Source organism: Myotis yumanensis, unplaced genomic scaffold, assembly GCF_028538775.1.
Source record: "Myotis yumanensis isolate MYYU_CA2020_CCGP unplaced genomic scaffold, mMyoYum1.0.hap1 SCAF_3, whole genome shotgun sequence".
NCBI classification, from domain to species: Eukaryota; Metazoa; Chordata; class Mammalia; order Chiroptera; family Vespertilionidae; genus Myotis; species Myotis yumanensis.
Genome location: NW_027223754.1, coordinates 88,596,283 through 88,611,018, shown reverse-complemented (window position 1 = coordinate 88,611,018; position 14,736 = coordinate 88,596,283). Strand labels below are relative to the sequence as shown.

At 40.2% G+C, this 14,736-nt stretch overlaps 1 long non-coding RNA gene across 1 annotated transcript in view; it reads right to left on the bottom strand.

Annotated features, from left to right (window-relative positions):
- LOC139005081 (uncharacterized) overlaps window positions 1-14,736 on the bottom strand; it is a 185,924-nt gene that overhangs the window by 52,054 nt on the left and 119,134 nt on the right. Inside the window, exon 2 of the long non-coding RNA XR_011470641.1 lies at window positions 1,147-1,264. This is a non-coding gene — a long non-coding RNA (uncharacterized lncRNA). The remainder of the gene's footprint in view (window positions 1-1,146; window positions 1,265-14,736) is intronic.

Genomic DNA, 14,736 nt, shown 5'->3' with positions numbered 1-14,736 from the left:
CTTATAACCTAAATCTGGAAATGTGCTGTCTGGTCAGCAGTGCACTATCAAGTTATTCAGCAAAGTGCTCCAGATGCCATAAAAGCATGCCTGTGTGTTAGAAAATGAACTTGTAAAATATAGTCTAAGGATTGTGTGAAGGCCATATTTCAGACAGCCAAACTGCTTCTGCCAAGACACCTTTGTAATGAATCTAGGCGGCAGCTGTGTGTATTGTAGACACTGTGGGTGTGAGTCTGTCTGCAGAGTCACAGCTGACCCTGTCACTGGCCTGCCCTGTCACTGAACACCCTTGCTGGGACAGCATCTGAATGCATCTCACTGGGCACTGACAACTTTCCAGGCCTGCCTCAGACTGTTCCTGTCAAATCAACAATCTCTTTAGGATAACTTCATAAGACACATCACTACTCTCCAACCACTGCAAAGTAAAACACAGACAAATCATGTGACAAGTCTTATATAATTTGATAAAGAGAAAGTCAATTTTTTAGAAAACACTGTAGTGTCTATTTTAAAGAAATAAATTGCTCTTAAAAATATACCAGGCATTCCATAATTATACCTGGGCTTTTTGTTTTTCAGATGGGGACTTGGTTTTAATTTATCCTTGGGTTTATTAGTTAGGCTGTTGTTTTGCCTTTTGTCTTTTGCTTTTTAATAAATACTTTGTGTTGATTTTTTTTTTTAGTAAAGCTACCTGTGTATTTATATTATCTGTATCTATAAATTATGTTATCACTCCAAAAACATATTTGTTGGCTCCACCTCCTAATTTTTCTTAATTCAGTTGACTATTCTTCAGAACAATCACTCTAAGTCTCTGTCACTCTGTCTAAACTGGCCCACCCACTTGCTACTGCTCCCCCAATCATTCTATACACTGAAGAGTATTGGTTTGGTTTTCCCCACAATATGAAATGGTGCAAAGTGAAGAAACAATTACCATTACAGTCATTTATATGGAAAAATTTTGAGCATTCCCAGACCCCAAAAATAACCTACCAAATCATACCAAATACGCTTAATTACATACAGTTTTACACTAAGTATAACACACTACGAACTCTCTTAGGCATTTCTGATAACTCGGGACACATTTTTCAAAATACACAAAATTAATTGAAATAAAGCACAGATACTCACAGATACAGTTCAAAGCTCTGGCAGCTGATATTGAAATGCCCTGTATGGTTCCAAGGGGAAGAGCTGGCTGGCAGGGCCACTCTCCTGCTCAGATTGCCACTGCCTCCATTATGGCTCTCTGCAAAAGAAATGCTGAATGTTATCTTTGCTTTTCACCTTTTCACATAAAAGTGAAAATCTTCTTCAGAGTGTGTGTGTGTGTGTGTGTGTGTGTGTAAACAGATACTAATGTAGATCTTACATAAAAGCAAAGGAGCATAACTTTCAAAAAGCATATCTGACCAAGACACCTCAGGGCTTAAAGGCTTTCAGTGACAACCTAATGGCCCCCTTCCTATTTCCCCACCTTAATTTCACACCAACGTTCCTTTTCTATCCCCCACCCCGGCACCTGTCCCCACACCTCAGGGCTACAGGAGCTGAATTCTTGCCCCATTAGACATTCCTCTGCCAGAAATGCCCTTCCCACCTCCACTTCACCTGAAGTGCTCCTGCTGGTCCTGCTCTCAGCTTAAACTAACCTCCCTCAGAACCTCCTCCAAATGCCAACCCAGGTGAGATCCTGTTATTTATTCTCAAAGCACCCTGTTTTTCATTATGCATATCATCATGATTGTACTTAATTATGCGTGCCATTCACTGTTGAATGTGTGGTTTTCGCCTGTGTTCATCTTTGTCTCACCCAAATGTCTGACATAATAGGCACTCAGCCAGTACCTGCCACAGGGGGAGTGCACTACCTTTACAAGATATGATAAAACTTCAACAGAACAAATTAGGTTGCATGCAGAGCAGGCTGGGAGGTGGGTCTGAGAGGGGGGCTTTCCACGAAAGGGAACAATTTTCCCTCAGTGCTTCCTATTGCCCTGAAGCCCACAAAGAGGCTTAATCTGGGTCTGGCTGAGAGGCTACTGGTGATGCTTAGACCCCAAAACTTAACTGGTCAAACTGTACAGGAATCTTGTTGCTAAATAGAAGGAGCTGCAGGATTGTATTTCTTTCTAGGAGTTAATGTCTAACAATGTAATAAGCTCTTAATTACATTTTCTTGTTACTCTTTTCTTAATAATTTTCTTATTTTAGAGCATTTTTTATTGTTTAAAGTATCATATATGTCTCCTTTTTCCCTGATTGGCCCCTCTCCTGGCCACTCCCATGCCCCAGGACAAGCCCCCACCACCGTGTCTGTGTCCATTGGTTATGCTAAAATGCTTCTCTAACCGCCCCCCCCACCCCTTATCTTCTCTCTGAGGTTGGACAGTCTGTTCAGTGTTACCTTGTCTCTGGATGTATTTTTGCTTATCAGTTTATGTTGTTCAATATATCCCACATATGGAAGCAAGATGGCGGCGATATAGGCAGACGCGTCCCAGGTCTTGTCCCGGAGCAAACGGAGTAAGCAGCTGAAACTAATAACACCCACCCCGAATTGGCAAATTTACTCAGCTGGTGAGACGGTTTGCAACCGGGAAGGGCAGACCTCCCCTGGAAAGGTTAAAAACCAGGGATCTGGGCAGGAAAGTTTGCCAGACCTGAGCCCAGAGGGTCGGAGGGAGACCGCATGGCAGACAGCCGCGTCTCTTGGGACAGACACAGACCCTGACCAGGGTAAGGAGTTCCGCGGGTTTGCTGGCGCCAGGAGATTTGAGATTTGGATTTTGTGATTGCGGAGAACTGAGACTAAAGGGGGCATCCTGAGGAACTGATCAGACCATGCAGTGCCCATAAGAGAGGAGCGTTTCCCAGACCATGCAGTGCTGGTAAGAGAGGAGCGTTTCCCAGACCGGTAAGAGAGGAGCGTTTCCGCGGCCGGCCGGCGTTTGTCTGTTTCTTTGTTTTCACTGAACCCTGCTCATAGGACAGTTCGGATACAGACACTCACCTGTGCTGAAGAGAGGGTGAAGGTGCAGACGAGGGGAATCTGGGGAGAGGCTGAGGAAAGAGGGGGAGCCGGAGGAGGTGGCAGCGAATTGAGTGCTGAGACCCCCCTGGGCCCAGGACTGGGGCAGCCATTCCTCCAGAGGGTGGAATTCCTCCCCCCAGCCCCCCAGGCAAGGAGCACAGCCACACCCAGATTCCACCCTGTATGAGATAAAGGATTAAAACAAGCTGATTAGTCCCTGGGAGTTACCAGGGTCTGGCCTATAGAGGGATTTTCAGTCCCACCAACAACACAGAGCAGGGTAAGGATTAAAAAAGGATAGAGAAGCTGTATAGCCTCAGAGGCCAACCCAAAAACACTGCCACCCAGAGGCTGAGCCACAAACTGACTCTTAGGGGAATACAAATTAAGGCAGACTGGATCACAAATACGGCCTGCTTTAAAATCAGGACTGTGATTTACAACACGGAGGAACAGTGTAATGCAGGCAAATTCAACACTCTCCTAAATACCTGGCAGGACTAAGGCGAACCAGGCTGAAGAGTAGAAGAACCGAAAGACCATCACTACTGCAAATTTTTTCTTTTTCTTTTTCTTTTTAATTTTTTCACCTTTTTACTAAGAAACCAATTTTTTTTTCTCTTTTTCTTCTTTTTCCATCACCTGATTTTACCCTTTCAATTACCACATTTTTATTTTTAACCAGTATTATTACTGCTACCATTTTACCATTTTTTAAAGTGCCATTTTATTTTCTCTTTATTTTCTTTTGGGATTAGTGTTCTCCATTCTATTTTCATCGTTCCTTTAGCATTAATTTTCCCTATCTCAATTTCACCTCTTTGCTAAAACCCTCTTCCTTACTTTTCCCCTTTTGGTGTCCTGTTTCTCTTACCCTATTTCTGCTCCAGACTTTCCCAATTCCCTCTTTTTACCCCCTGTCTAATTCCACCCTACTTATATATCCTATTTCCAATCTACTGCTCTAAATCCTTATACACCTATTCTTTATCCTTCTTCACTTTCCAAACATTTTTTTCTCTCTTATCTTTCTATTGTTTTATTGATTGTTGAATATATTGGGCTTTTTTTTTTTTTTTAATTTGTTTGTTTTGTTTTGTGTTTTTTCTTCTTTTTTAGGACTGGTTGTGAGGTTGTTTTTCTTTTTCTTTTTCTTTTTTTTTTTTTTCTGCTGGTTTTTCCCTTCCCTCCCCCACCCCACCCCGGTTATTTTTGTGCTTCTGTTTTCCCTTATCCCTCTGGATATTATTGGTGGTTTGTAGTTTGCATTCATCTCCAGGGATCTGTTGCTGGAATTTGTTGAGATTAGTGGCAGTTCTATTGGAGTTTGCTCCTCATACCAATAGTCTCTTCCCCGCTTCTACTCCATTCTCTTTTTTCGCTCTCTTTTTTTACCCCCTCTTTTTTCCCAATTCTATTTTTGCACTCTTTTTTTGTTTGTTTTTTTCTTATTTTTCTTTTCTGTTCTCTCTTTTATCTTCTTCTCTTCTTTCTCCCTTATCCCCTAATTCTCTTAATTCGGGTGGTCACCTTTATTTGGGGTTATTAATATTGTGAATATACTTGTGTTCAGTGCCTGGTACGTTGTGCCTTGCTCTGTTGTATTTTGTGCCTTTAAATCAACGCAGCAGATCCAAGCAACAGCAGCCCCCTGATCACCGCAGCCTCCTGATCACCACAGCCTCCTGATCACCACACCCTCTGTCTGTGGAACAGCAGCTGTACGTGAAGCCTCCCCCCACCAGCCAGAAGAGCCAACACAGCTGTGAACAACACCCACCAGAGGAGCTGCTGCCAACTGGAAAGCAGCTGCTACCGCAACCGTCTGAGCAGCAACCACAACCCAAGGAGCCCCTGCCACCCAGGGAGCAGCCACTGAACATCTCAACATCTACATATGTCAGCGAGATCAAACATGGGTAGGCAAAGAAACCCCCAAAGGAAAGAAAAGGAGGACTCGCCAGAAAAGCAGCTAAGTGAGACAGAGATATGCAACATGACGGAAAAAGAATTCAGAATAAGGTTCCTAGAGTACATGCACCAGATGTTCAAGAAGCAAGAAGAAACAGATGAAAAACTCAACTACTTATGCAAGAAGCTAGAAGAAACAGATGAAAAAATCAACAACTTAAGTAAGTCCCAAGAAGAAATGAAGAGTGACATAGCTTCAATAAAAAACTCCATTGAAAGTATCAACAGTAGACTGGGAGAAGCGGAGGACCGAATTAGTGAATTAGAAGACAAGAAAGCAAAACACACTCAAACTGTACGGCAAATGGAGAAAAAAATTAAAAGACAGGAGGAGAGCCTAAGGGAGCTTTGGGACAACATGAAACGAAACAACATACGAATAATAGGGGTGCCAGAACAACAGAAAGATGAACATGGATTAGAAAACCTATTCGAAGAAATAATATCAGAAAACTTCCCTGAGGTGGGGAAGAAAAAAGTCACACAAGCCCAGAGAGTCCCAAACAAGGTGAACCCGAAAAGACCCACACCAAGACACATCATAATTACCATGGCAAATGTTCAGGATAAAGAGAGAATCTTACAGGCTGCAAGAGAGAGACGGAAAGTAACATACAAGGGATCTCCCATTAGATTATCAAATGATTTCTCAACAGAAACACATCAGGCCAGAAAAGAATGGACGGAAATCTACAAAGTGATGCAAAGCAAAGGACTGAATCCAAGAATACTCTATCCAGCAAGGCTATCATTCAAAATTGAAGGGGAAATAAGAAGCTTCACAGACAAAAAAGGGCTAAGGGAGTTTATCACCACCAAGCCAGCCATGCAAGAAATGCTAAAGGGACTGGTGTAAAAAGAAGAACTATCAAGCTCAGAAAGAAAACAGCCACACACACACACAAAAAAAGAAATGGCTACAAACAAGTACCTTTCAATAATAACTTTAAATGTAAATGGACTAAATGCTCCAACCAAAAGACATCGAGTGGCTGAATGGATAAAAAAACATGACCCATACATCTGCTGTCTACAAGAGACCCACCTCATTAGAAGGGACTCACACAGACTGAAAGTGAAGGGATGGAAAAATATCTTTCACGCAAATGGAAAGGAAAAGAAAGCTGGGGTAGCAATACTTATATCTGACAAAATACATCTCAAAGTGAAGGCCATAACCAGAGATAAGGAAGGCCACTTCATAATACTAAAGGGATCAATACAACAAGAAGATATAACCCTGGTAAACATATATGCACCCAATGCAGGAGCACCCACATACATAAGAAAACTTCTGGAAGATATCAGGGGAGAGATCGACAACAATACAATCATAGTAGGGGACTTTAATACACCACTGACATCACTGGATAAATCCGCTAGACAAAAACTCAGCAAAGAAACAGCAATCCTAAATGACTCACTAGATCAGATGGACTTAATTGACATCTTCAGAACACTTCACCCCACAGCTGCGGAATATACATTCCTCTCAGGTGCTCATGGGACATATTCAAAAATAGACCACATATTGGGTCACAAGCAAAGTCTCCACAAATTCAAGAAGATTGAAATCATAAAAAGCTTCTTCGCAGACCACGATGGCATAATGTTAGAAATAAACTACTATAAAAACAACCCAAAATACTCAAACACTTGGAAGCTGAATAGCATGTTATTAAATATTGATTGGGTTACCGATGACATCAAAGAAGAAATTAAAAACATCCTGGACACTAATGACAATGAAAACACAACAATCCAAAACCTCTGGGACACAATGAAAGCAGTCCTGAGAGGAAAGTTTATAGCTCTACAGGCCTATCTCAAAAAACAAGAAAAAATGGTAGTCAATCATCTAACTCTACAACTCAAAGAATTAGAACGAGAGCAACAAGAAAACCCCAGAGTGAGCAGAAGGAAGGAGATAATAAAGATTAGAGCAGAAATCAATGAAATAGAGACCAAAAAAACAATACAGAAAATCAATGAAACCAAGAGCTGGTTCTTTGAAAGGATAAACAAGATTGACAAACCCCTAGCCAGGCTCACCAAGAAGCAAAGAGAGAGGTCCCAAATAAACCAAATCAGAAATGATAGAGGCGAAATAACAACAGACCCCACAGAAATACAAATGATTGTTAAACAATACTACGGGCAACTCTACTCCAACAAACTAGACAACCTGGAGGAAATGGACAAATTCCTAGAAAAATACAACATTCCAAAACTCAATCAGGAAGAATCTAAAAACCTCAATAGGCCAATAACTATGGAAGAAATTGAAGCAGTCATCAGAAAGCTTCCAGCAAACAAAAGCCCAGGGCCAGACGGCTTCACAGGGGAGTTCTACCAAACATTCAAGGAAGAACTAAAACCTACCCTCCTCAGACTACTACAAAAAATTCAAGAGGAAGGAACGCTTCCAAGCTCATTCTATGAAGCCAGCATCACCCTAATACCAAAACCAGGTAAAGACATCACAATGAAAGAGAATTACAGGCCAATATCCCTCATGAACATAGATGCCAAAATCCTCAACAAAATCTTAGCAAATCGGATCCAGCAGTACATCAGAAGGATCATACACCATGACCAAGTAGGATTTATCCCAGAGATGCAAGGATGGTACAACATCCGTAAATCAATAAATGTGATACATCACATAAACAAATTGAAAGAAAAAAACCACATGGTCATATCAATTGATGCAGAAAAAGCATTTGACAAAATCCAACACCCATTTTTGATAAAAACTCTCAGAAAGGTGGGAATAGAAGGATCATACCTCAACATAATAAAAGCCATATATGACAGGCCCACAGCCAACATCATACTCAATGGACAAAAACTAACACCATTTCCCCTAAGAACAGGAACAAGACAGGGATGCCCACTCTCACCACTCCTGTTCAACATAGTACTGGAAGTATTAGCCATTGCAATTAGGCAAGAAGAAGAAATAAAAGGCATCCAAATTGGAAAAGAGGAAGTAAAACTGTCCTTATTTGCAGATGACATGATATTATACATACAAAACCCTAGAGACTCCATCAAAAAGCTACTAGACTTAATACATGAATTTGGCAATGTAGCAGGATACAAAATTAACCCCAAGAAATCTGAGGCATTTCTATACACCAATAGTGAACTTTCAGAAAGGGAGATCAGAAAAACAATCCCATTTACCATCGCACCAAAAAAATTAAGATACCTAGGAATAAACTTAACTAAAGAGGTTAAAGACCTCTACTCAGAAAACTACAGGACGTTGAAAAAAGAGATAGAGGAAGACATAAACAGATGGAAGAACATACCATGTTCTTGGATTGGTAGAATCAACATCATTAAAATGTCCATACTACCCAAAGCAATCTATACATTCAACGCACTTCCCATTAAAATACCAATGGCCTCCTTCAAAGATCTAGAACGAACTCTCCAAAAATTCATCTGGAATAAAAAAAGACCCCGAATAGCTGCAACGATCCTGAGAAAGAACAAAGTAGGTGGGATCTCAATGCCAGATATCAAGCTGTATTACAAAGCCACTGTTCTCAAAACTGCCTGGTACTGGCACAAGAACAGACATATAGATCAGTGGAATAGAATAGAGAGTCCAGAAATTAGCCCGAACCAATATGCTCAATTAATTTTTGACAAAGGAGGCATGAACATACAATGGAGCCAAGATAGTCTCTTCAATAAATGGTGTTGGGAAAATTGGACAGACATATGCAAGAAAATGAAACTAGAGCACCAACTTACACCATACACAAGAATAAACTCAAAATGGATAAAGGACTTAAATGTACGACAGGAAACCATAAAAATTCTAGAAGAATACAAAGGCAACAAAATCTCAGACATATGCCAAAACAATTTCTTCACTGATACAGCTCCTAGGGCAGTTGAAACTAAAGAGAAAATGAACAAATGGGACTACATCAAAATAAAAAGCTTCTGCACAGCAAAAGAAACCATCAACAAAACAACAAGAAAACCCACCTCGTGGGAAAACATATTTGCCAACGTCATATCTGATAAGGGCTTAATCTCCAAAATTTATAGGGAACTCATACAACTTAACAAAAAGAAGATAAACAATCCAATCAAAAAATGGGCAAAGGATCTAAATAGACACCTTTCAAAAGAGGACATTCAGAAAGCCAAGAGACATATGAAAACATGCTCAAAGTCACTAATCATCCGAGAGATGCAAATCAAAACAACAATGAGGTACCATCTCACACCTGTCAGAATGGCCATCATCAACAAATCAACAATCGACAAGTGCTGGAGAGGATGTGGAGAAAAAGGAACACTTGTGCACTGCTGGTGGGAATGCAGACTGGTGCAGCCACTATGGAAGGCAGTATGGAGGTTCCTCAAAAAATTGGAAATGGAACTCCCATTTGACCCTGTGATCCCACTTCTAGAAATATATCCCAAGAAACCAGAAACACCAATCAGAAAGGATATATGCACCCAGATGTTCATAGCAGCACAATTCACCATAGCTAAGATCTGGAAACAGCCTAAGTGCCCATCAGTAGATGAATGGATTAGAAAACTGTGGTACATCTACACGATGGAATACTATGCTGCTGTTAAAAAGAAGGAACTCCTACCATTTGCAACATCATGGATGGAACTGGAGAGCATTATGCTAAGTGAAACAAGCCAGTCAATGAAGGAAAAATACCACATGATCTCACTCATTCATGGATAATAAAGACCATTACAAACTTTTGAACAATAATAGATACAGAGGCAGAGCTGCCTCAAACTGATTGTCAAACTGCAGTGGGAAGGCCAGAGAGAGTTGGGGGGCAAGAGGGAGGGGAGTAAGAGATCAACCGAAGGACTTGTATGCATGCATATAAGCATAACTAATGGACATAAGACACTGGGGGGTAAGGGAGGGTAGGGGTTTGTCAAGGGCGGGGGGGAAAAAAGGACACTTATGTAATACCCTTTGTAATACTTTAAGCGAAAAATTAAAAAAAAAATATATCCCACATATGAGTGAGCTCATTTGATATTTATCTTTCTCCAACTGGTTTATATGGCTTAGCATAATGCTCTCCAGGTCCATCCATGCTGTTGCAAATGGTAAAAGTTCCTTCTTTTTTATAGCAGCACAGTATTCCATTGTGTAGATGTACCAGTTTTTTAATCCACTCATCTGCTAATGGGCACTTAGGCTGTTTCCAAATCTTAGCTATTGTAAATTGTGCTGCTATAAACATAGGGGTGTATATATCCTTACTGATTGGTGTTTCTGTTTTCTTGGGATATATTCCTAGAAGTGGGATTACTGGGTCAAATGGAAGTTCCATTTTTAATTTTTTGAGGAAACACCATACCGTTTTCCACAGTGGCTGCACCAGTCTGCATTCCCACCAGCAGTGCAAGAGGCTTCCTTTTTCTCCACATCCTTGCCAGCACTTGTCATATGTTGATTTGTTGATGATAGCCATTCTGACAGGTGTGAGATGATACCTCATTGTCGTTTTGATTTGCATCTCTCCAATGATTAGTGACTTTGAGCATGTTTTCATATGTCTCTCAGCTCTGTATGTCCTCTTTCGAAAAATGTCTATTTAGGCCCTTTGCCCATTTTTTGATTGGATTGTTTACCTTCCTTTTGTTAAGTTGTATGAGTTCCCTGTAAATTTTGGAGATTAAAACCTTATCTGAGATAGCATTGGCAAATATGTTCTCCATGGGGTGGGCTTTCTTGCTTTGTTTATGTTTTCCTTTGCTGTGCAGAAGCTTTTTACTTTGATGTAGTCCCATTTGTTTATTTTCTCCTTAGTTTCCATTGCTCTAGAAGCTGTACCGGTGAAGATATTGCTACTGCATATGTCTGATATTTTGCTACCTATGGAGTCTTCTAAGATTTTTATGGTTTCCCATCTTACATTTAGGTCCTTTAACCATTTTGAATTTATTTTTGTGTGTGGTGTAAGTTGGTGATCTAGGTTCATTTTTTTGCATGTATCTGACCAATTTTCCCAATACCATTTATGGAAGATACTGTCTTGACTCCATTGTATGCTCTTGTCCCCTTTGTCAAATATTAATTGAGCATAATGGCTTGGGTTGATTTCTGGGTTCTCTGTAGTATTCCATTGGTCTATATGTCTGTTCTTGTGCCAGTATCAGGCTCTTTTGAGAACAGTGGCTTTGTAATATAGCTTGATATCTGGTATTGTGATCCCTCCAACTTTGTTCTTCTTTCTAAGGATTGCTGTGGCTATTCAGGGTCTTTTTTTATTCCAGATGAATTTTTGGAGACTTTTTTCTAGGTCTTTGAAGTATGCCATTGGTATTTTAATGGGGATTGCATTGAATCTATAAATTGCTTTGGGAAGTATGGACATTTTAATGATGTTAATTCTACCAATCCATGAACACAGTATGTTCTTCCATTTGTTCATGTCTTCCTCTATCTCTTTTTTTCAATATCCTGTAGTTTTCTGAGTACAGGTCTTTTACCTCCTTAGATAAGTTTATTCCTAGGCATCATAATTTTTTTGTGCAATGGTAAATGGAATTGTATTTTTGTTTCTCTTTCTGTGAGTTCATTATTGGAATACAAAAAGGGCATAGATTGCTGGGTGTTAATTTTGTATCCTACTACATAGCCAAATTTATTTATTAAGTCTAGTAATTTTTTGATAGAGTCTTTGGGATGTTCTCTGTACAATATCATGCCATCTGCGAATAATGACAGTTTTACTTCTTCTTTTCCAATTTGGATTCCTTTTATTTCTTCTTGTAGTCTGATTGCTATGGCTAGCACTTCTAGTACTATATAGAACAAGAGTGGTGTAATTGGGCATCCCTGTCTTGTTCCTGTTCTTAGGGGAAATGGTTTTAGTTTTTTCCCATTGAGTATGATGTTGGCTGTAGGTTTGTCATATAAGGCTTTTATTTCATTTTTTATTCGTTATATTGAGGAATGATCCCTCTATTCCCACTTTGCTGAGAGTTTTTATCAAGAAAGAGTGTTGGATTTTGTCAAATGCTTTTTCTGTACCCCCTCCCCCCCCCCCCCCCCCCCCCCCGCCACACACTCATGCCCTCACCCCCCTGCTGTCTGTGTCCATTGGTTAGGCTTATATGCTAAGCCACTATTTCTTTGTAATAATAATATTCTTTCTGTCCCTTTTTTTCTCTTTTGTTATTTTGGGACTCCCAGTATATGTATGTTGGTATTTTTTTATAGTGTCCCACAGATATCTGAGGTTCTATTCAACTTTCATAGATCTTTTTACTTTTCTTCAGACTAAATAATCTCAACTGACTTATCTTCAAGTTCTTTGATTCTTTTGCTTACTCAAATCTACTGCTGAGACGCTCTGTGAATTTTTTATTTCACTTATTGTAATTTTAACTCAATAATTTCTATGTGGATTTTTAAAAATAATTTCTATCTCTTTTTGATATTTTCTATTTGTTGAGATGTCATTTGCCTGTATTCCTTTAGTTCCTTAAATATATATATAATCAATGTATTTAAAGTCTTTTTCAAGGAAATCCAATATCTTGGGTTCCTCAGATACAGTTTCTGTTGACTGCTTTTTTTCCCCTATGTATGGGCTATACTTTCTTGTTCCTTTGCATATCTCATCATTTTCTGTTGAGAATTGGTATTGTAATTAATATAATGAGGCAATTCAAGAGTACAGATTCTCCCCCTTCCCTAGGTATTTTTGTTACTGCTGTTTGGTAGTAGTGATTTAGTAACTTTCCTGAACCAATATTATAAAGTCTGTATTCTTTGTCACATGTGGCCATTGAAGTCTCTTCTCAGTTAGGTGTTCAGCTAATACTTAGAAATTTCCTCAGATGCCTGGAATCAACAAATTTCCCAGTCTTTCCTGAAGGACTCTGTATACCAATACGTGTTTGGTCATACTTTCAACCATCAACCAGGCAGTTTACAACTCCACCTTACCCTTTACGTTCTGCTTGTACAGAGCCTCAAGATTAACCAGAAGCAGCCAAAGGTGAGAGCTTAGAGGTCTTTTTTGATTATATAAACACCCCTGGACCTGCACAAATCCACACATGCATGTGACCTTATAGATTCCCAGGTATAAGTCAGAGCTTTTTAAAGTCCCCTACGCACATCTCATTCCCCAGATTTTCCTTTTGGTTATCCCACTGCTTGCCACAACTGTTATCCACTGCTTCAGGCAGTTGAGATTTCAACATTTGCTTCTCATTGCTTTTAACAAACATCCCCGAGGAACCGGCCATTCACATTTGGTGACCTCTGAATCAGGCCAAAATAAAGACAGCCCTGCAAGTGGGGCCTTCCAGAGGAACCACCGGACAAGTCAAATAATGACAAGTCTCTGGAAGTGAGGATTTGGGAGAACTTCAACCCCATAATTCCCTTTCCAGTGACTACCAGGCTGCTGATTTTCACTGTGATTTGTAGGCTATTGTGGAGCTGGAAAGGGGGTGGGGAGAAAATAGCCAAAATGAGACAAATTAAACAGCACAAAGCTCTAGAGCAAGCATGTCAAAGTTCAGTCATTTTTCTTGAATAAATGCTCCCTGAATTGTTGCAAGACCTGAGATCTGAGAAACTCAATGAATCACAATAGAAGAAATATACACATTTAAACCCCAAGGTATATCATAATCAAGTTGCTGAGAACCAATAATAAAGAGGAAAATCTTCAAAACAGAGAAAAAAGACATATCACAGAGAACAATAATTACAAATAGCACTGACCAGAAATAATGTGAGCCAAAAGACAATGGAATATCATCTATAAAGTGCTGAGAGAAAAAGCTATCTGCTAAAATTCAACATCCAGTAAAAAGTATATTTCAAAAATGAAGGGGAAGTAAAGGCATATGTAGACAAAACAAAGCTGAGAGGATACATAGTAAACAGAAGATACGTATGTGAATAATACTGTCCCTAATGGCCATTGGTGCCAATTTAACGCCAAGAGGAACACCCAATCTGGGAAGTAGTGAAGGAGAAGACTTTATTCAGTACAAACAGCTCAATTGTGATACAGCATGACTGTGAGGGGCCTTCAGGAGAAGCCCCTGTCCCGCTAGACAGCACTGCTCTGCTAGAGTCTGGTCCTCTCTGCTCCTCTCTGCCAAGACAGCACAGCTCCCCTCTCCTCTGGCAGAAACTTCTTGATGTTTCAGCTCCTGCTCCACTCCACAGCCAGGAAAAACAGTCTTTAGTCCTCAGAGGAAAAGAAAACTGAGCTCCCCAAGCCAGAGGTAAGCTGACTTATATAAACAGAAGTCTCCACTCCTGGTCCCTGACTGGTTGATCCTCATGCAAATGAGGACTCCAAATCCTCAGTTTGATTGGTCCAAAGTGCTGTCCTAATTGGTCAGAATGGAACTGCTCTGATTGGTAGGTGAAGATGCAAATAAGAATATAGCTGTGCAGCTCCAAATGGACAGGGAAAGTCTCAGTCCTGTTGGGTGAATTACAATTCCAGAAACTCCTTTATGAAGGTTGGCTCAGAAGGCAGGAATATAGTGCATGCAGGTAGGTCAGTGCAGGAGGGAGGCAGCTTAGTGCAGGCTTCTCCCTCTGAAGTGTGGCCTGTATGAGAGGCCCTGTTTACCAATGGCTGCTACGCTCTGTTTATAAATTAGAGCCCTGTTAGCCACCAGGAACCCTTCTCAACAGGTACATTCATTCTCGGGGTCAACAG